Below are 22966 nucleotides of genomic sequence, written 5' to 3' on the forward strand. Positions count from 1 at the left end.
AAGTCTCTACGCCGCTGGCCCCTCAGCCTCACCAACAAGACAGTACCCTAAAGCATTAGTTCCAACAACAATTCTGCCGCCGAGATTTTAATGTTTCAGTGTCCCCGCAGCCGTTCGGCGCCGTACCTCCACTGAGGTGGGGTACGGGCCCACTCCACTCCCGTGATGTCGACTGGTGTACGGCGCGCTGGAGTCAATCTCCCGGCAAAGGCTAGCGTGCGGCGCCCCTTCCGCCAACTCATCTGGAGGCTTATAATTCTGCTCTAATCTGCGGCGTGCTGCGGGACTCCCCCTCTCATAGTGCGGGAGTGCGGTATCTCAGGGTACTTCAGGGGTTCGAACGGCCTCTACTGGATACAGGCAGCGGCGGCAGGTCTTGCCGTCAAAATTAATCGACAGCTAATGTACTTCAACAGCTAGATGGACACTCTATATCTGCAACTAATACATTTTTGCTTCAAATCAACCTTTGGTGGACTTAGAAAAATATTACTTCCATGAATTAATGCTTCTGTTTCGCAATTCTACTACAACAAAGAAACTCTAAAGCTGGACAAACTAGTCCCACCCATCTATATCAAACAACTTAAGAAACCTCCGACTACTGAAAAATTGTATTTTCTCTTCTAAGTTCTTCTTCAACTAATCAGCAACAAACTTGGACTTTTGTTTTGGAAAATCGTTTTTTTAACATTCTTCTGTGTCACCCCTTGGAAGGACATTTGGGGGGTGGGAGGTCTGTACCGGGCGGTACACCTCTACGACGCAAGCTCAAATATTGCGCCAATTGAAACTCCTCTACAAGAGAAACTCTGAACTGTAACAACTGGATCAACTCTACTATTTACCAGAAGATGTTACTGGGTGTTTTTGATTTGCTTTTGTTGATCAAGAAGTGTGGACATTCTCTAACAGATGTCTCTACTAAAAAACTATGATAATGCACTCTGGTGTGAAGGAATGAACCTTCTTGGAGAAATTTTGTATTCATAAGTTTTGTCTTTACTAAATTTTGTTCTTTCATTTGTGGGTTGGCAATATTAAGCTTTCTTTCCGCCTGGTTTGAATTTAACCAATCCTAAATTTCTGTAATTAATTTTTCACCAATGAGGTGTTTCTTCATCGTATTGTGTGTAACTTTTGCTGTTAACCAATAAACATTTGTGGGAGGGTCTTAATCATTCATGAAAGGTCTCGAATTTTCCGCGAGGGTATGAAAACTGCTGATTTTCTTGTCTCCGGGCCACTTCAAGAACATCTAGCTTAGCGTGTGGATACGTAGCAGGGGGCGGGAAGCGCCTCTTTCTTCAGGCAACAGATCTTCAACAAGGTAATGGCCATTTAACATCTTTTCTTGCTAGCTCAGCAGTTTAACTCGCGGGGAAGGTTCGAAACCTTTAATATGTAACCCATCTCTTTAAAATGTAAATTCCTTTTCAGTCTATGTAAAATCTACAAATCTCTTTAACTGTAAAGCGGAGATAGGGAGTGCTTGACCCTCTCGAGCTCCCCTTCATTTTGAAGTTGAGATGACTACGTTTTCTTAACCGTTTCTTCTCTTTCTTAATGCGTTAAAGTTTTCCCTATACGAGTCACCTCCCTAGCTTGGGATTAGCCCCTGTGTAATTGGCCTAGCGCCACTTAGGTATTTTATAAGCGTTCACGTAGGAGTGCAAGTTTCGCCTCCTTTCACCTTGTTTTGGGCCATTTATAATTTATCACATATTTTTCGTTGTAATGCCCTGTAGGTTGGGTACAAGTTACCCCTGTTTATTTACAAGTGTGCCTTGAGGGCAGTTTGTAGTAAAGTCCGTTTATGGCCTCTTAATAGGCTTGAAAGATTGAGAGCGGATCAGCTCTTTCTGGTATTTTGAAAGGTGCCTCGGGGAGGCATGACAGTTTGATTGCTGGGAGCTAGTGCTCCATGTAATTAGGGGCGTTCTGCCCTATGGTATTTTGTGGTTGTGAGCTGAGAGCTCAAGGATTGACGAATTTGGGCCCGTAGCCCAGAATTTGTAAAGACCCCTTAACTTGTGCCTTCTTTTGTAAAGTTGCATTGTACCTGATTCTCTTTGTTATTTCACCTAGTGGAAATTGTTAAATGTTGTTATCTGTTGAAATATAACCTTTATTTAAATTTTAAATTCATCTTTAAGACTTGTAGTTAGACCCATTCCAGCCCGCACCTTCTTTCACCTCTGCCTTCCACGGATAACTCCATAACACAATTAACAGAACTCATGCAAAGATAGAGGAATCAAAATGGGTCAAAATAAGGTCATACCTGTTCAATGATGTGGCAGTAGATCTTCGGTGAAGGAAGATGACAGCCATATTGAAGCACTAAGAACGTAGTTAAATGACGCACAGGTTACCTGATGGAAAAGAGAGAAATAGCGCATTTTCAGCAAATGGTATAATACTTAAACAAGAAAATGGAAAGATACACTTGACGATAGTAGAACAAATTAGTTTCCCGAACTTCGTCCTTATCTGTATAAAATATTTGTCTGTATTTTGGTCAAAATTAAAAAAAAAGAAAGGTATATTCGGTCATGTTCAGAATAAGAAGCAAGTGCGTCTTTTATATTTCCGTCATGTCTGTCTGTCTGTCTGTCTGTCTGTCTGTCTGTCTGTCTGTGCATGACGAGGAAACGACTGAACAAAGTTTAATGAAAATCTGTATTTAAGGTCCAGGAAGAAGTTACTACGATCTAGGCTATAAATCATTTTATTCACGCTGAGCGAAGTAGTAATTTGGGAAGGTCTAAAAATGAGCGCTGCCGAGCTGCATAGCTCAAACGGTAGAGCGTTGAGCTCAAGTTGGCAGATTCAATCCTGGCTTAGTCCTGTGGTATTTGAAGGTACTCAAATACGTCAGTCTCGTGGTACGTGAAATACTCCTGTGAGACAAAATTCTGGCATCTCGGCGTCTCTACAAACCGACTGGAATAGCGTATCTGAATATCGACAGGACGGAGAGGGAGTTGTGGAGTTAGATACGTTTCTTTTTTACTCGTAGCTTGCTATTCCTCTGGATCATAAATATGTTTTACAAATTTTTACTTCACACGCTGAACCGTCATGGTGTTCGAGCTATTTCATCCTTGCTATGAAGTTGCTGAGTGCCGGCCCCGTGGTGTAGGGGTAGCGTGCCTGCCTCTTACCCGGAGGCCCCAGGTTCGATTCCCGGCCATGTCAGGGATTTTTACCTGCACCTGAGGGCTGGTTCGAGGTCCACTCAGCCTACCTGATTAGAATTGAGGAGCTATCTGACGGTGAGATAGCGGCCCCGGTCTAGAAAGCCAAGAATAACGGCCGAGCGGATTCGTTGTACTGACCATACGACACCTCGTAATTTGCAGGCCTTCGGGCTGAGCAGCGGTCGCTTGGTTGGCCAAGGCCCTTCAAGGGTTGTAGTGCCATGGGGTGGGGTTTGGTTTGGTTTATGGAGTTGCTGACAGGAATAGGGAGTTTACACATTTAACGGAGCACAATACAGTAGTCTTCGCCGGTGTCTGTGGCCAGATAATTCCAGCTCTGAAACTTGGCACTGGTACATTGCAACCGTGGTACCTTTCGTGATAAGAGAGAATCTGTGCTGCATTTCATTTGACCCAGCATTTCAAACGATAGCATTGCTTTTTAACCCCAATATTCGACTTGGAATAATATTCCGACAAGAATACTGACGTGATTTTACCTAAACCACCTACATGGCCAACCTGCCGGAGACAGGTAAGGCCTGCAATAGCTAATCTAATAATAACAATAATAATAATAATAATAATAATAATAATAATAATAATATGCAATCAGTGTTACAATATGCACATCTTTAATGTTACTTAGGAAAAAAGGAAGGGGTGCTTCGAACATCAATAAAATAGGATGCTGAAGGAAAGACAATAAGCATCCGTGTAAGACGCACGAACATCAGGAAATCTCGCAGGGTGACATTTTACCGAAGAATGGCCGCTGGATTACGGAAAGATACACATTTTACCAGGAATATCCTGTGGAGCGGTGAATGTTACTTTTCAAATTATTCCAGCGTCAGCACTCACAGTATCCATTATTGGACTCCAGCAAACCCCCTTTGCGTTCGAGCACAGCATGCAGCAGGATGAGGGAGATGGTACTCGGAACGTTGTGAAAAATTCTCGCAACTTTGGATAACACGCATCAATACAATGTGTGTGTTACCATCCATGCTTGCGCAGCGACTCTAAAAGGATTCCGCTCTCTTTCCGGTTTTTTTAAATATATGTCTCCTATCTCGGCTCTTGTTCATAAGCTGCTGAAAAAATCAACAAGCTTTTCTCTTTATTAAATCTATCTCTCTATATCTTCCCCACATTTACCAATCATAATTTCGTATCCCTCAGTTCTATTTCCAACTGTCGCACTGAAATCGCCCGTGAGTAGGCCTACTATCCTATCCTTGCTGCCTTGGGAACATATGAATGACTATTCGATTGCACCATTGAGATTGGCATTTAAACCTCAGGGATGCAATTACCCTCACTCTGCATCTTCTCAAGTGATCAAAATTTTACAAACATAAAGAAGCATACTTCGTACGTCTGTTAGATCATCAGCCCAGAGGCTGGTTCGATTCTCAAATAGCACCACCAAAGGCTATGCAGCTATAGGAAAACAACAAAAACCAATGGCAGCACCAAAATGAGGCGTACTAGGCAAGATGAGGAGTGAGGTAGTTTGCCATTGCTTTCTTCACTGGGCCGGACGGTGCTATTGTAACACGACTAACCCTATGAGCAACACCTTTCATAACACTCAGACGCACTGGATGTGCTTCGAATGTCATTACTCAGCACCACCCATACCCCAGCAGCTTCCATACTGTCACAGCCATGGATGAGACTGTAACTGTGGCGGAAGCTACACTTTACTCTGGCCTGTGCCAAGAGATGAATGCAAAAGTACTGCATCCATCAAGAAATGACAGGGCATTCCTGTATTAAAACACACAACTGAGAATGAGCCAGCTTATAGAATTCCTTAAAACGGAGACCATGAAACAACAACAACTGGCAGATTGGTTGCTCTATATAAAATGACATTCATTTGTGTTCCTTTTATGAGGACTTACCCAAGATAGAGGCAGAAAGAGTGTCAACGTTTATACAAAAGTATCTCAGATGTGTTTCTGTGGCCTTATCTGTGTACCTGTTGCGATAACCGTAATTCATAGTCTTATCAACTGTGCAGCAGCTGACTTATGTATGGAAGTTTCAGACTACGGCGCAGATCAGCCAGGTCCACGCACTCCGTAAGGATGTCCGCCGCAAGTACACAATGCGGAGCCTTCGCTCTTCAGTGAGTAAGAGTGCGTTCAAGAAACGACGAAACACAATAAACTGGAAACAAAATCACCAGCCTCTTGTAACCATAGCTTTAGTTAAACCTCGACCAATATGAAGTAAATTCAATGTGTAAAGCCTTTATCTCGGCAAATATACAATTTGCTCATCTAAATAATAATAACTTGGTTCAATTTCTGGAGAAGTATACAAAACAGAAGTCCCAAGTGAATCAATAATTAAGAACTATGTTCCTGAGCTTTATAAAGTGACGTTAGCTAAATTAACGGAAAAGGCTGATGGAAAATACATTTGGATTTTTTTATGAAGCCACGGACGAGGATCAGTGATCTGTAATTAACTTCGTGTTTGGAATTTTAGGAGAGTAAGAAGAGAGAGACGAATCATATCTACTAACTACGGATGTGTTGTCAAACAATAAGGCGAATCCCTTAATAGTCGTCGGGCTGAGTGGCTCAGACGGTTGAAGCTCTGGCCTTTCGACCCCAAATTGGTAGGTTCGATCCCGACTCAGTTCGGTGGTCTTTGAAGATGCTTAAATACGCCAGCCTCGTGTCTGTAGATTTAATGACACGCAAAAAGACTCCTGCGGGACAACTTCCGGCACCTCGGCGTCTCCGAAAACCATCAAAACATCAGTCAACAGCCGATGCATTTTTTAAAATGATATACTGTACTAACTTTTGCGGCCATTAAGCATTCTTACGATCATATTCTCGTGGCCTGAGTTGATACTGCACCTTACATGTGTAAAGCCGTGGGAGGTCTTGTAATATTATATCCGAAGATGACACAAGTCACATGTGTAGTTCATGAAACTTCAAATCACTGAAGCAGCCACGGCTTCCTTTCCTGAAATAAACGTTTTGATCTCTCTACATTGAAAAGAGTATTCCTGAAAGCTCCATGTCGCAAGAAGATGTTTTGGATACAATTGGCAATGTGCCGGACCCGCCTTCACCAGTTCATACAAGATGGAGAACGTGGCTCTAAGATTATTATTATTATTATTATTATTATTATCATTATTATTATTATTATTACATATGCGAATAAGCCCATTAAGACTACACAAAGTACTTACAGGCGTTCATTTACCCTCCTCTGCGCCCATACTCTTTCATTCTTTTATTTTGGGCTTCCTTTCCCTAGCCAACCACGTCGTTCCAGTCTTCTTCTTTGGTATTTCCTCTTGGTCAACTTGCCATTTGTGAATTTTGGATCTGAAGATCACCCTGTTTTGGACATCTGCTGGTGTTTCTGATCGGTTTTAATTTCGCCAATCCATTTCACTGTGTGTTTTAGCTTTACCCCTATTTTCATAGAATTCGACTATTTGTTTGATAAGTCTGTCTGGTTGCATTCTTTTAATATGAACATAGAATCCTAGCCTGAGTTTTCTAATGTCACTGAATATTTGTGTATTTTTTGATTTTCTGTCCGCCTGTAAGTTGGTATCGTCCGTTGACGAGTTTCGGGTCTAGAATTTTCCTTATGATTTTGCGTTCCTTTTCCCATTGTTTTCAATGTCTGCTTTCCTGTTCAAAATTAGCGTCTCTGATCCATGCAGGCATTCTGGCTTAATGAGTGTATTGTAATGTCTCAGTCTTTTATGCTTGGAGATACATTTTTTACTATAGATATTTTGGGTTAGTCGATGTGCTGTTTCCATCTTTTGGAATCTAATTTCATTGTTTTTGTTTCGAGTCCACTTTCCTGAATTGTTTCACCATGATACTTGTTTAAATTTTCCATATTTTGTTTCCATGAATTTTGATGCATGTTTGTTGCACGTCATGTATTCTGTCTTTTTCAAAAGATATCCGAAGGCCGAATTTTCCCGCAATTTCTTTCAGGTGTTCAAGCTGATTTTGGGCTGTTGAAATGTCTCGGGTTGGTATTGCCAGGTCGTCCGCAAATGCTACGCAATCTATCACTGGTTTTTCTCTGCCTAAAGTGATCGGTTGGTGAATTTTGAGGATCAGTTTGTGTTTGCGCCATTCTTGTATCTCTTTTTCAAAAGAAGTATTAGCATTGAAGAGTAATGGAGAGTGTCCACTTGTCTTACTCCCGTTTTGATTTCAAAGGGATCTGAGGTTTTCCCCATGTATTTAACCTTGGACTTTGTGTCTGTCAGTTTCTGTTTTATAATTGAAGGTGTTTTCATGTCTAAACCTTGTTCTTTTAATATTTGAAAGAGTGATTTGTGATCTACTGAATCATAGGCTTTTTTGAAATCAATTATTATTATTATGATGTACAAAAAAGGGCAGTTGAAGACCTCGATTCTCGAGAAGCTGTTTCTATTAAAGATTCATAAGAAGTCTTGAGCAAATATGGTGTTCGTGAGCAACTTATATTCATTCGTTCCAATTTGATATGCATACCTTCAGCCATTATGAAACTGCAAGAAGAAGGGCTGTCCCTTCACATTAGTACTGGAATTGTTGAAGAAAAACGATCCCTTATTAATCTAACAAATGTCCTTTTCCTGGGAAAAGAATTCGGAGTGTACTGTTAGAATACTCCGGCCTCCGCAAACAAACATATCTGGCGTTCTCCAATTTAAAGAGAAAAACGATACATCGCTACTAAAAGTCTCTTATTCAGTTAAGTTGGAGTATACTCCAATTGTGGCATGTGATTTGAAGAGTGTGTTTACAGAGTACAAACCCATTTTCAGTGACAATTGGCGCAAGTTCGTATTTGAGCACCTGTTGCATCATGCTGTGATTAAGTTTTATCAAGACTTGTGAATTTCACTGAGAAAATTGGGCATTTTATTGTGGTACGGTATGCAGTTTTTGTTATTCTGGCGATGTTTAAAGCCTAGCAATAATTTTTATGATAAAAACTGCGAATTGACATCAGATTTATATTTCTTTTGAATACATATTTCCAAATCTTTGGTGCAAATTTGCATGCATATTTTGGCAAATTTAAGTGCATCCTTATCCGAAACCTGGTAAGCAGTATTTAGCATATCACTAATCCTGTTCTTGTTGATTGCGAAAGCCGATGATTAAAGAAGGAAACTAAAGTATTCCCATGTACCAAATTTATTTCGGCTTCAGCAGAAACGACGTGGTTTGTATGCATCGTCATTGAATGCAAACAACGCAGTCACGCCATATTTTACACCAGCTAAAGCGGTTTCACTCATACAGACAACGTTACCAACGTTACGTTTATTAATCGATCAACGGAATTTTGTTAGCATCTACGGATACACTGATTTTACAACTTGATCTGGGGACATTTTTTAAAGATGGGACATAATTTCAATTTTGAAGTGAGTAATGAATAATACTGTTTTAAGTGTTAATGAAATACTATTTCAAAGGACTCTACTACATAATGTTGTCTACTTTCATACTATTGTAGTCAACCACAGCTGTATTTAATGTTCTTTAAAGTTGCAAATTTAAATGAGAAATCATCAAAGAGTGCACCTGAATGTCACTGGTTGGACTGACGCAGAGCCAAACTGTATTGCTGAATGATATTGTAGATTGAGTTTAAAATTTAAATCTTCTGGTTAGATACTGAGAAAGCAATATGCATATCAATGTCTTCTCGTTGCTTTCATTCTTAAATACAAAATTCAATTTGTACAACCCAATAATTAACTACATTTTTAAATTTTTCGCGAAATGTTTTCCAAAATCTATGGATTTTTGAACCCGATCTACGGAAATTAGAAAAGTCGTATATGTAATGATAAAATGCATAATTTTATGTCTTAATATCTTTCTGATGTGGTTTAGAATGTGCACACTGATGTCCTTTTAATGAAATGCATGTGTAAGGTTAGCTAAAAGATTCACCATGTGCGCGGTGGCAATAGAATACATCCCGACCTGTCGTAAAATGCGACCGTGGAGGATTTCATCTTGGAACCGCTGCTGACGATCATGGGTCCTTAGCCGAGTCTGACAATGCCTCCACTTGTTTGTCAAGCTCCTCGCTCTCATCTATCCTAATCGACTTCCCCTGGTCAACTCTTGTTCTTTTCCTATCCTGATGGTATTAGATTTGCAGAGCCTAAGGAGTCTCATTTTCACGCCCTTCGTAGCTCTTCCGTTTCTTTTCCGGACACCTTCAGTCTTCGAAGTGTCAGAGGATGGTTACCAAGTTATACTTCCTCTTAAAGCGATCATACCGGGTGAGTTAGCCGTGCGGTCAGGGGCACGTGGCTGTGAGCTTGCATCCGGAAGATAATGGGTTCGAATCCAACTGTCGGCAGCCATAAAGATAGTTTTCCGTGGTTTCCCATTTTCACACCAGGCAAATGCTGGAACTGTTCCTTAATTAAGGCCACGGCCGCTTCCTTCCAACTCCTAGGCCTTTCCTATCCCATCGTCGCCATAAGACCTATCTGTGTCGGTGCGACGTAAAGCTACCGAGTCGGTGAGTCGTGAAAGGCACTGACTGACATTTTTGGGTAAAATGAGTTATACTTTGGATAGTATATTTTCGAGGTAGGCGCATCGATTGGTGATGAAAGGAACTAGCTGCGGTAGCTGTGTGTGGATGTAATGCATAACCTCTTCTTTAGAGGTGGTGAAGAAAGGAACTAACTGCTGCATTTAGTTCTGTTCAATTCCAAACGTTGCGCCAGCTGATGTGATAGTGGCTCCATTGTGCAGTACTGAAGGTTGCGTGACAAAGTAAATACGATGTCTATCTGCGCAGTTTGTATGTAGCAGAGTTTATTGTGTGTAAAATAGTATTTTTCAAGGTTTTCTGGAATTATTTAACAAAACTATGGAGTTTGAAGAAGCACAAGATGAGCTACATATTCTAGATAGATGTAAGAAGCGGAAGAGAAGACCTGAAAAGCGGAAGTGTAATATTAGGAAAGAAAAGATAGCGAAAGGGCAAGCCTACACTAGTTGTTCAGGTAAACTAATTGATGACAAAAAAATCATTATTCCAATATGTGAGTGCAAACTCCGGCAGTGTTATCTGAAGTTCACACAAAATGATCAAATTGTCATTCTCTCGAAATTTCATGATTTCAACAACAAAAGTGAACAAGACCTTCATCTACAAGGGCTCATGGAAGCTTTTGACATTAAACGCCGTTCCGATCATGCAGAACATTCAAACAAAACAAAGAAGAGCAAGCTTTAAGTTCTATGTACTGCATAACTCAAACCGCATAGAAATTTGCAGAAAAGCTTTTATAAACCTTCACTGTATATCTTTTAATCTCAGGCTCCGGACTAGAAGATGGCAGGGGTTACAACAAGAAGACCCATGCAATTCCAGGAGATATCTTCAATGATATTTATGCTCACATAAGTGAGGAAAATAAGTCAAATATCTGCACTCTGAATTAAATGTGAAGACCATGTACAACCACTTCAAAATATCTCATCCTGGAACGACAGTTAAATATAACTTTTATTTATCGTACATCAATGCCAATTTTAATTTGAAGTTTGGGAGAGCACAAATTGATGTATGCAGCACGTGTAAAGGGCTACAAACTAAAATGAAATCACCTCATCTGTCTGAATCAGTTAAACGTGTGGCACAGGGTGAACTGGACATTCACAGACGAATAAGCCAGAAGTTTTACAAGGAGCTACAGAAGTGTAGAGAACTAGCTGCCAGGGATCACTCTGTGTGTGGACTAGTCTTCGACTATATGCAGAACTTGGCTGTCCCATGCATCCCAGTGCAAGAAGTGTTTTACTTGAGACAGTTATCTGTGTTCGTTTTTTGTGTAACAAATCTGAAGAACAACAGTTCTGTTATTCATTTGTACACCGAAGGAAATGCGAAGAAAGGTGTTAATGAAGTGTGTACGTTCTTGTACCATTATATTGAAAACTATGTTCCTGCCAGTGCCAAAACGTTACATCTATTCTCTGATGCATGCCCTGGACAAAACAGAAATCATACCGTCATTCGTTTCTGTTTACGACTGACAGAATCTGGAAGGTTTGAAGATATTGTTCATCGTTTTCCTGTCAGAGGGCATTATTTCCTTGATTGTGATAGAACATTCGGCATGATGAAACGTGCTATAAAGAAACATGACTTGAGTTTACATCCCTAAAGAGTATGTGGCCATAACAGCTAATATAAACAAACAGATCAACGCAGTAGTTATGGTGCAAGGAAATGAAATCCTTTACTTCAATCAATGGTGGCCATCCTTGTACAAAAAAACAATGTCTTTTCAATGAATCCTATTCCCGTGCTGTACCAAGAAACCAAAAGCAGTCCTTTACACCAACATATTTTAAGCAGTTTGAATACTGAAGAAAATACATTGGGACTATACGAGCTTACCCATTCATAAACAGCTGTGTGCACCATACATTCCAGCTAAAGCAACCAGGTGCACGTCCTGAGCCAGGAACTCTGTTCGGCAGCCTTCAACAGTACTATAGAAATAGGAACGTTCCTATTAATAACAACAAGATTGTTGATCTTAGGAAACTGACTCAATACATTCCACCCGACGATGACATACAGACATTTTATGAAAGACTTCTGCAATGGCCTTCCACAAATGCCTGTAACATTGATGATGATGATGATGATGATGATGAATAATGTGTGTACAGTTGTGTTTAATAAGTTGAAATTTATGTTATAAGTTAAAAAAATAACAATAACATAATATAACACGCCAATTTTTGTCATATAATCTCATTCAGAGTTAAAAGGCACCAAGTACAATAACACACATTATACCTATTAAAATACACAATGGCAAATGTTACTTATATTTTTTATACTCAGTAGTCCTTTCTGTACTACTTGGAAAAATAAAATAAATGAAATTTATAAAACTGTAATACTCCAACAGTTTTTATCGATTTACCAGAAAGTACTCAATGCGTAGTTAGTTCCTTTCACGACTCACCGATTCATACTAAAAAAAAACAATCATCATCAGCTGGACTAAAGGTTCTGATAACAATTATTGGTTATTTTATTGCTTTGCAACTATCTAAACTACGACAGTCTGTAACTATACTTAAAGCAATCCCAGAAATAGCTAGAAATATTGCACTCCTGATTTTGAGTGATATGTGCTAGCCACTGCAAACTACTCAATGTGATCGCTGGGCAAGTATGCCTTAAGTTTCACGAAATCTCTGTGTCGATGCTCTCATGGGAACGTTATCAGATGATAAAGGAACAGGTACTCTTGAAAGCCTACAAAATAGGTGAGCGATATCAGGCCGTTAATACTGTGTAACAAGACTTTGGTATTTCCTGCCATTTCTTGATTGAAATTAAAATGTTATAATAGTCCCTTTCTTATCTACCTTTACCGAGCAGGTTGTGGTAAGTGCGGTTTGGTTCCCGTAGCTGTGAGCCTGCAGTCAGGAGTTGGTGGGTTCGAGCCCCATTGCAGGTAGCCCTGATGATGGTTTTTCGTTGTTTCTTATTTTCTCGCTACGGCTTCTTCCTTCCCAGTACTAATCTTTTCCTATCCTAACATCATCAAAACACTATGACGATTTCGGCAATAAACAGAGGAACACTTCACACTTGCTACCCAAACAATTCTTAAAACCGAAAAACGATCTGCAACATCGATATGCTGTAGATACAATGTACCCTTGTGACACGGTATTAATACTCATCAGTATGTGGCGCGGGTGTTTTACTCAATCACTTTGGTACGGTAACCTGGGTAATTATTAGCATGGTGTCAAAGATGACTGAAAAGCTGCATGAACATAAGGTGGATAAGTTATTCTTCTCTACCACGAACCCAGCACTCGGTATTTATATCCTCAACTTAGTAGTCATCATCATCATCATCATCATCATCTGTTTATCCACCAGGTTCGGTTTTTCCCTCGGACACAGCGAGGGATCCCACCTCTACCGCCTCAAGGGCAGTGTCCTGGAGCTTTAGACTCTAGGTCGGGGGATACAACTGGGGAGTATGACCAGTACCTCGCCCAGGCGGCCTCACCTGCTATGGTGAACAGGGGCCTTGTGGAGGGATGGGAAGATTGGAAGGGATAGGCAAGGAAGAGGGAAGGAAGCGGCCGTGGCCTTAAGTTAGGTACCATCCCGGCATTCGCCTGGAGGAGAAGTGAGAAACCACGGAAAACCACTTCCAGGATGGCTGAGGTGGGAATCGAACCCACCTCTACTCAGTTGTCCTCCCGAGGCTGAGTGGACCCCGTTCCAGCCCTCGTACCACTTTTCAAATTTCGTGGCAGAGCCGGGAATCGAACCCGGGCCTCCGGATGTGGCAGCTAATCACGCTAACCACTACATCACAGAGGCGGACCTCAACTTATTAGTGATAGGTATATTTTGCAACAAGATAGTATTCTCATTAACACAAATGCATTTACAACCAATATGGAACTATCCGAATAATGGAAACGATGAAGGTGTATTCCTTTATCCCCGAGATTCATCTTCAAAAAATTGCACTCTAAGCTATGGTACTCCAGAGCAAATAATAGGTGAATGCACAGGAAACGACTGAACCATTATTTTACAGCTTTCCGTGGACCGCAAAAGGAAATAAGTTCAGGAATAAACAGAGTAATTTTACAGGCGAATAAAGAATAGTTAATAGTTTTTTGTTTAGAATTTGTTTTACGTCACACCGATACAGGTAGGTCTTACGGTGACGATGGGTTAGGAAAGGCTTAGGAATGGGAAGCAAGCAGCCGTGGCCTTAATTAAGGCACATCCCCAGCATTTGCCTGGTGTTAAAATGGGAAACCACAGAAAACCATCTTCAGGGGTGCCGACAGTGGGGTTCGAGCCCACTAACACTCGGATGCAAGCTCACAGATACGCGTTCCTAACCTCGCCCGGTATAGTTAATAGAGGAAAAAGGGGTAAAATACAGTACTTTTTTTTTTTGCTAATTGCTTTACGTCGCACCGACACAGATAGGTCTTACGGCGACGATGGGACAGGGAAGGGCTAGGAGTGAGAAGGAAGCGGCCGTGGTCTTAAGGTACAGCCCCAGCATTTTCCTGGTGTGAAAACGGGAAACCACGGAAAACCATTTTCAAGGCTGCCAACAGTAGGGTTCGCACCTACTATCTCCCGAATACTGGCCGGACTTAACCAATTGCAGCTATCGATCTCGGTGTAAAATACTTTAATAATTTATGTATTTTTCTCAAAACATGATTGACAATAACGAAATTAATTTTCTTTTGAGTTTTGAATCGAATCTCAGATTAATTATTACAATATAATAATTATATACTAATATTAAGTCACAACAACGTCATAGGCCTATTAGGTTAAGCCCAATTTACACATTAGATTCAATAACTGAAAAACTGGAAATTTATGACAAACGTCGGAATAATCTAATCAGATGACAGTAAATATAAAGAATATATCTATCTGGGTCAGTTGATGAATATGAAAGGTGATATAAGACCACACATTTTTCGACGCATTAGCCTAGGATGGCAGGAGTATGGAAGAAACTCAACTGTCTTCAGATCAAAATAATACACCAGTAAATTTGAAGAAAGTAGTTTATCATCAGTGCATTCTACCTGTGCTGACTTATGGCTGAGAGACCTGGACACTGAACGAATTTACGAAAGGGAAACTTAGGACAGCGCAGAGAGGCATGGAAAGGTCAATGCTGGGTTTTACAAGGAAAGTTAAGAAGAGAGCAGATGACATCAGATCAGTCACTAAAGTTAATGACATTCTTGAAAGAATAGCCACCTTAAAATGGCAATGGGCTGGACATTTTCTCGAAGGGAAGACGACAGACGGACGAAGCTGGTGTTAGAATGACCGGGCGAGTTGGCCGTGCGGTTAGAGTCACGCAGCTGTGAGTTTGCATCAGAGAGATAGTGGGTTCGAATCCCACTGTCGGCAACCCTGAAGATGGTTTTCCGTGGTCCATTCTCACACCAGGCAAATGCTGGGGCTGTACCTATATTAAGGCCAAGGCCGCTTCCTTCCCACTCCTAGGCCTTCCCTATCCCATCGTCGCCATAAGACCTATCTGTGTCGGCGCGACGTAAAGCAAAAAAATAGTTACGCCAAAATACCATATATTATTAGATTTCAACAATAATAAACTAGCTGTTAATTTCCTTTATTTTTCTGGAATAAGGAATCTATATTAGTCAAAGGAAGGGAATTGGGTTCCTATATCGTGCTCTCTCAAAATGCTAGGAAAACGCAGATGAAATTATTAGGACTATACTGTCCAAAAAATATGGATAAATCATTTAGTTCAACAAATAACTTGCAGTACTTTAAGTCAGTTCCTTCATAATAAACTTTTATCCGTTCATGCCAATAATAATTGTCCTTTCTACTGGGGCATTTCTCGTTTATGTTAATACACGTGAAAGCCTAAGATACACTATGAACGGCAATTAATTCAAAACAACGTTAAGTTCAAACACCGCATGGCAAACTTCACACAGTTTAAAAAAGGATATTTTACACCTTTTCATTACTTACGGATTTATAAAAGAGAAAATTACACCTTTTGGCTTGTCAATGGAGTCTGCAACATAGAATTTGAAGAACAGAGAACACTGCCACAACACGTTTTTCTTGCTAGGTGCGCTGCCAGCTTGTTTAATTCAAATTGGAATTTTGATAAATGAAAGTCCACATTTAGTATCCGTACTAAGGTAAGACTGCAAGATAGAATTTAGCAGGAAATCCCCCATTTCGAAATGAAATATTAGTTCTCTTTCCATCCTCTTACCTCACATATAATGATACTAATAATCATCATCATCATCATCATCAGAAAAGCAGATCCCTAATTAAAACACCAGGCCCCTCCTGGACACTCGAATGAACTGTAGTCGAGCACGAACTGAATACCGGAGAAAACTTTTAAGCAAACGACGAAGCAAATGTTCAATCAATCAATCAATCAATCAATACTGATCTGCATGTAGGGCAGTCGCCCAGGTGGCAGATTCCCTATCTGTTGCTTTCCTAGCCTTTTCCTAAATGATTTCAAAGAAATTGGAAATTTATTGAACATCTCCCTTGGTAAGTTATTCCAATCCCTAACTCCCCTTCCTATAAATGAATATTTGCCCCAGTTTGTCCTCTTGAATTCCAACTTTATCTTCATATTGTGATCTTTCCTACTTTTATAAACGCCATTCAAACTTATTCGTCTACTAATGTCATTCCACGCCATCTCTCCGCTGACAGCTCGGAACATACCACTTAGTCGAGCAGCTCTTCTTCTTTCTCTCAATTCTTCCCAACCCAAATTTTGCAACATTTTTGTAACGCTACTCTTTTGTCGGAAATCACCCAGAACAAATCGAGCTGCTTTTCTTTGGATTTTTTTCAGTTCTTGAATCAGGTAATCCTGGTGAGGGTCCCATACACTAGAACCATACTCTAGTTGGGGTCTTACCAGAGACTTATATGCACTCTCCTTTACATCCTTACTACAACCCCTAAACACCCTCATAACCATGTGCAGAGATCTGTACCCTTTATTTACAATCTCATTTATGTGATTACCCCAATGAAGATCTTTCCTTATATTAACACCTAGATACTTACAATGATCCCCAAAAGGAACTTTCACCCCATCAACGCAGTAATTAAAACTGAGAGGACTTTTCCTATTTGTGAAACTCACAACCTGACTTTTAACCCCGTTTATCAACATACCATTGCCTGCTGTCCATCTCACAACATTTTCGAGGTCACGTTGCAGTTGCTCATAATCTTGTAACTTATTTATCGCTCTATAGAGAATAACATTATCCGCAAAAAGCCTTACCTCCGATTCCACTCCTTTACTCATATCATTTATATATATAAGAAAACATAAAGGTCCGATAACACTGCCCTGAGGAACTCCCCTCTCAACTATTACAGGGTCAGACAAAGCTTCACCTACTCTAATTCTCTGAGATCTATTTTCTAGAAATATAGCAATCCATTCAGTCACTCTTTTGTCTAGTCCAATTGCACTCATTTTTGCCAGTAGTCTCCCATGATCCACCCTATCAAATGCTTTAGACAGGTCAATCGCGATACAGTCCATTTGACCTCCAGAATCCAAGATATCTGCTATATCTTGCTGGAATCCTACAAGTTGAGCTTCAGTGGAATAACCCTTCCTAAAACCGAATTGCCTTCTATCGAACCAGTTATTAATTTCACAAACATGTCTAATATAATCAGAAAGAATGCCTTCCCAAAGCTTACATACAATGCATGTCAAACTTACTGGCCTGTAATTTTCAGCTTTATGTCTATCACCCTTTCATTTATACACCGGGGCTACAATAGCAACTCTCCATTCATCTGGTATAGCTCCTCCTACCAAACAATAATCAAATAAGTACTTCAGATATGGTACTATATCCCAACCCATTGTCTTTAGTATATCCCCAGAAATCTGATCAATTCCAGCCGCTTTTCTAGTTTTCAACTTTTGTATCTTATTGTAAATGTCATTGTTATCATACGTAAATTTTATTACTTCTTTGGCCTTAGTCTCCTCCTCTATCTCGACATCATCCTTGTAACCAACAATCTTTACATACTGCTGACTGAATACTTCTGCCTTTTGAAGATCATCACATACACACTCCCCTTGTTCATTAATTATTCCTGGAATGTCCTTCTTGGAACCTGTCTCTGCCTTAAAATACCTATACATACCCTTCCATTTTTCACTAAAATTCGTATGACTGCCAATTATGCTTGCCATCATGTTATCCTTAGCTGCCTTCTTTGCTAGATTCAATTTTCTAGTAAGTTCCTTCAATTTCTCCTTACTTCCACAGCCATTTCTAACTCTATTTCTTTCCAGTCTGCACCTCCTTCTTAGTCTCTTTATTTCTCTATTATAATAAGGTGGGTCTTTACCATTCCTTACCACCCTTAATGGTACAAACCTGTTTTCGCATTCCTCAAAAATTTCTTTAAACCCATCCCAGAGTCTGTTTACATTTTTATTTACCGTTTTCCACCGATCATAGCTACTTTTTAGAAACTACCTCATGCCTGCTTTATCAGCCATATGGTACTGCCTAACAGTCCTACTTTTAAGACCTTCCTTTCTATCACATTTATTTTTAACTACCACAAAAACAGCTTCATGATCACTAATACCATCTATTACTTCAGTTTTCCTGTAGAGCTCATCTGGTTTTATCAGCACCACATCCAGGATATTTTTCCCTCTGGCTGGTTCCATCACTTTCTGAATCAGCTGTCCTTCCCATATTAACTTATTTTCCATTTGTTGGTCATGCTTCCTATCGTTCGCATTTCCTTCCCAATTGACATCTGGCAAATTCAGCTCTCCCGCTACAATCACATTTCTTTCCATATCGTTTCCCACATAGCTGACTATCATATCAAATAATTCCGAATCCGCGTCAGTGCTACCCTTTCCCGATCTGTACACTCCAAATATATCAAGTTGCCTATTATCTTTAGAAATGAGCCTTACACCTAGAATTTCATGTGTTACAGTTCATGCAGCTTGTAGTCAGTAGATTCAACTCCGAGCGAGGCGTGGCATGGCGCGGTTTCCCGCGCTATCACGACAACGACGCACGACTTTCCCTGCATCGGCCTGCTACTCATCTATATCATTCTAGCCAACACATATACAAACTGATGCAAAAGAAGAAAATCATTTACGTATTTCACAGTCATGCAGCATAACCATTGGATATACAGCGTGATTCTGCCGCCCCTTCCAATGTAGTTTTATACAACCCACAATATTCATTCCGTCCTGAAAACATCTGCCCTGCCGGTATGCTCAGACAACACAACCGGATATCTTGGTCTTTTTTGTTTTTGTTTTTGCTAGTTGCTTTACGTCGCACCGACACAGATAGGTCTTATGGCGACGATGGGACAGGAAAGGGCTAGGAGTGCGAAGGAAGCGGCCGTGGCCTTAAGGTACAGCCCCAGTATTTGCCTGGTGTGAAAATGGGAAACCAAGGAAAACCATTTTCAGGGCTGCCGACATTGGGGTTCGAACCTACTATCTCCCGAATACTGGATACTGGCCGCACTTAAGCGACTGCAGCTATCGAGCTCGATATCTTGGTATTTACCGCCTCACCATGATAGGAGGCCGTAATGGTTTACTCGCATTAAACACTGGAAGACATGCGTGTGCCTTCTAGATCATATGAACCTGTCATGCCGGCGAAACACTAAATTGATATTGTGACCACAGTAAACCTACTACTTGCTATAAGCTGCCCAATGTGCCGTAAAGAGCCGTAGTGTAGTTGGTAAAGACGTGGTGGAGCGGGCTTGCATGTCAGGTGACAGGTTCGAGTCCGGGGCGATTCCGACAAAAGAGTAGCCTCACATATATGTTATAAACTTGGAACTAAGTAGACGAGCTGTGGAATAAGGAATATACTCTGAACTCTCAGTCGAGAGATGGCGTGGAATAACGTGAGCAGATGAATCTTGAATGGAGTTTTAAAAATAGGAAAGATCATAATACGAAGATAAAGTTGGAATTCTGGAAGACAAACTGGGGAAAATATTCGTTGCTAGGAAGAGGAATTAGAGATTGGAATCATTTACCAAGGGAGCTGATGGATGAATTTCCAAATTTTTTGAAATAATTTGGGGAGAGACTAAGTGAAAAATTAATATGGAATCTGCCACCAGGGCGACAGCCCTAATTGCAGATCAGTGGTGAATGATTGATCTATATTCAGAAACTCGTCACTTACGACAGAATGAATGTCCCCCATGCAGTTGTGTCGAAGGGTGACGTACTGCAACCTGCTCATCGAAGCACGCAAGTAAATCGGCTCTCCGTTTAAGCGAATTTTGTAGGTGAACGAAAGCAGTGTGTGGTGTGGAAAAGTGCAGATCTGTGGAACTTGTGCCAGGGTTCAAGTTGAGACCAGTTTTTAATCGATATCGTTGTGTATATCAGCATAATATTAAAAATGGGTCGTCATCCTAATAAAGCTAGCAGCGGTAGTGCCAACAGTGGTGCCAGCGAAATCGAACAGGCGGTGAGAAAAGTACTGGACGAGGCCGTGCTCTCCGAACGCTTCGTGGAAAGTATTGTAAGTGCAGTGGCGAGACAGGTGACGGAAATTGTGGTGAAAGAACTTGAGCGTAGTCTCCAGTTCAATGTCGAATTGGTGAATGACCTAAACAAAAAACTCGAGTGCCGCGAAAGAGAAATGAAATATTTCAAAGAAGAAGTTGAGGCGAAGTGCGACTCCCTGGAACAGTACCAGAGGAGGTCAAGTTTACGTCTGTTTGGTATTGATGAAAGTGAGGGTGAGAACACAGACGACATTGTTGTGAGCCTCTGCAATAAACTGGACGCCAAGGTAACCAAAACTGACATTGACAGGAGCCACAGAGTAGGACCGAAGGTGTCTGGAAAACCTCGCCCCATCATTGTTAAGTTCACGTCCTTCCGCTCCAGGCAAGAGGTTTTCACACGGAAGCGCCAGCTGAAAGGAACATCTACCACGATACGAGAAGACTTGACTGCAACTCGTCTAGCAATTCTGAAGGCAGCCATCACTGTTCATGGGCTAAGGAACACTTGGACTGATCACGGGGATATCATAATTAAGTTGGCAGATGGTACAAGGCGTCGTATGAACCGCATGTGTGATATTCCTAGATTGTAATCTGCAAACATCATCACATCAATACAGAACTACATTCGCTTTTAATGTGAGTACCGAAATATTGTCTTCCCTTGCTTTCATAGTCTGAATTCACTACAGTTAACTTTTACTTTCTCTTTCTCCTCTCTCTCTCTCTCTCTCTCTCTCTCTCTCTCTCTCCCATTCACTCAATCTCCCATAACACACTTCCTATCACATCTTTTACTATACCAGGTATCTGTTTTCCAAGTATAACATCGCTAATTAGAACCCTCTAATTTAAAATTAGATTCATTTGTGTTTACCTTGTATAATCTGTTTGTAGTGTGTTCTGTCATTGTTATTAGCTTTGCCCTGTCTTTTATTTCTCCAGTACCGGGCGAGTTGGCCGTGCGCGTAGAGGCGCGCGGCTGTGAGCTTGCATCCGGGAGATAGTAGGTTCGAATCCCACTATCGGCAGCCCTGAAGATGGTTTTCCGTGGTTTCCTATTTTCACACCAGGCAAATGCTGGGGCTGTACCTTAATTAAGGCCACGGCCGCTTCCTTCCAACTCCTAGGCCTTTCCTATCCCATCGTCGCCATAAGACCTATCTGTGTCGGTGCGACGTAAAGCCCCTAGCAAAAAAAAAAAAAATTCTCCAGTTATCAGTATTGCTTGAACTGTATTTAGCCGTAGTCCTCTCGTTAGTACAGTTTTAGTTTCAATTTTCTGTTCCGAAGTTGGCATACCTTTTAGCACAACAAGGACATGTTTCTGACGACAGCAGGCCTAAGCGCATTCCTGTAATTCCATCCCCTTGCCCCTCTGTTCCGTTAACCGCTCCCTTCACTCACATAGGTGCTACAGCAAACCCAGGTCCAATTCCAGCCGCTACTATCTTGAAGGAAGCCGTGGAACAATTTCCAAGAGCTCTTAATGTTTGTTACTGTAATGTGCATTCTCTGCTCTCCCAAACGCGCATGGATGAAATGCATAACCTGTTTTCTACGCGCCAGTTCCATGCAATTCTTATGTCTGAAACGTGGCTGAGCAGCAAATGCCCCAGTTCAGCTGTTGACATAGACGGGTACGTCCTTCTACGAAATGACCGCGAGGGGAAAGGCGGTGGGAGGGGGGGGGGGTTGGCTGCTTATGTTGCCAGAGACCTCAACCCTCAAGTAATTAGCCATTCACCTTCACAGTATGAACGTAAACCAGAGTTTTTGTTTGTAGAGATAACACTGTCAGAACGAAATGCTTGCTAGGAGTGGTTTACAAGCCTCCGAAAGTAGAGTATTTGACCGACCTTGAGACTGAAACACTAAACTTTCTGTCAGACTATGAACACGTTATTGTAATGGGCGACTTCAACACAAATTTGTTAGACAGTACCGCAGCTTTAACTCGACAGTTTCGTAACATTTTCGAAGCCTGTAACATGACAATTTTACCTCTCGGACCAACCCACCACACTAATAGCAGTCACACCCTTCTCGATCTAATAACAAACAATTCAGTGAAAGTCCTGCAACATGGACAGACATCAGCCCCAGGGCTATCTGGACATGACATAATCTACCTGTCGTACCAATTACAAACTCTTAAACCAAGGTCGAAAGTATTATCATTCAGGGACCTCAGACAATTTGACGCAGATAAATTAGAAGATGCTCTTTCCGTGCCGTGGATGGAGATAAATCGCGCCAATAATCTACAGGAAATGGTCTCAACATTTAATAACCTAGTAACGCAACTCTACGATCGGCACGCCCCAGTGCGTACGGGAAAAGGTTCCAGAGCTCCTAAACCGTGGATAGATGACGAAATTCGCCACTTAATAGCTAAACGAGACGCTGCTCATAGACGATACAAGCACTACCCAACGGAAGTGAACCACCAGACTTATAAAACACTGCGTAATAAAACGACCTCGAAAATTCGAAGCGCTAGACTACGTTACGCCCATAACTGGATTAGACCTGACGTACGCCCTGCGACGATGTGGAAATCTATGAAATATTTTGGCATC

General features: G+C 41.1%; 1 protein-coding gene across 7 annotated transcripts in view; it reads right to left on the reverse strand.

Annotated features, from left to right (window-relative positions):
- Positions 1-22966, reverse strand: part of LOC136880984 (uncharacterized) — a 316000-nt gene that overhangs the window by 204161 nt on the left and 88873 nt on the right. For 4 of the 7 annotated variants that reach the window (XM_067153558.2, XM_067153566.2, XM_067153578.2 and 1 more), the window contains one exon: positions 2285-2375. The exons of the other annotated variants lie outside the window; for them this stretch is intronic. The gene's annotated coding sequence lies outside the window, so the exon portion shown is untranslated. The remainder of the gene's footprint in view (positions 1-2284; positions 2376-22966) is intronic. 7 annotated transcript variants of the gene reach the window in all.

Source organism: Anabrus simplex, chromosome 1, assembly GCF_040414725.1.
Source record: "Anabrus simplex isolate iqAnaSimp1 chromosome 1, ASM4041472v1, whole genome shotgun sequence".
In the NCBI taxonomy this organism is placed as follows: Eukaryota; Metazoa; Arthropoda; class Insecta; order Orthoptera; family Tettigoniidae; genus Anabrus; species Anabrus simplex.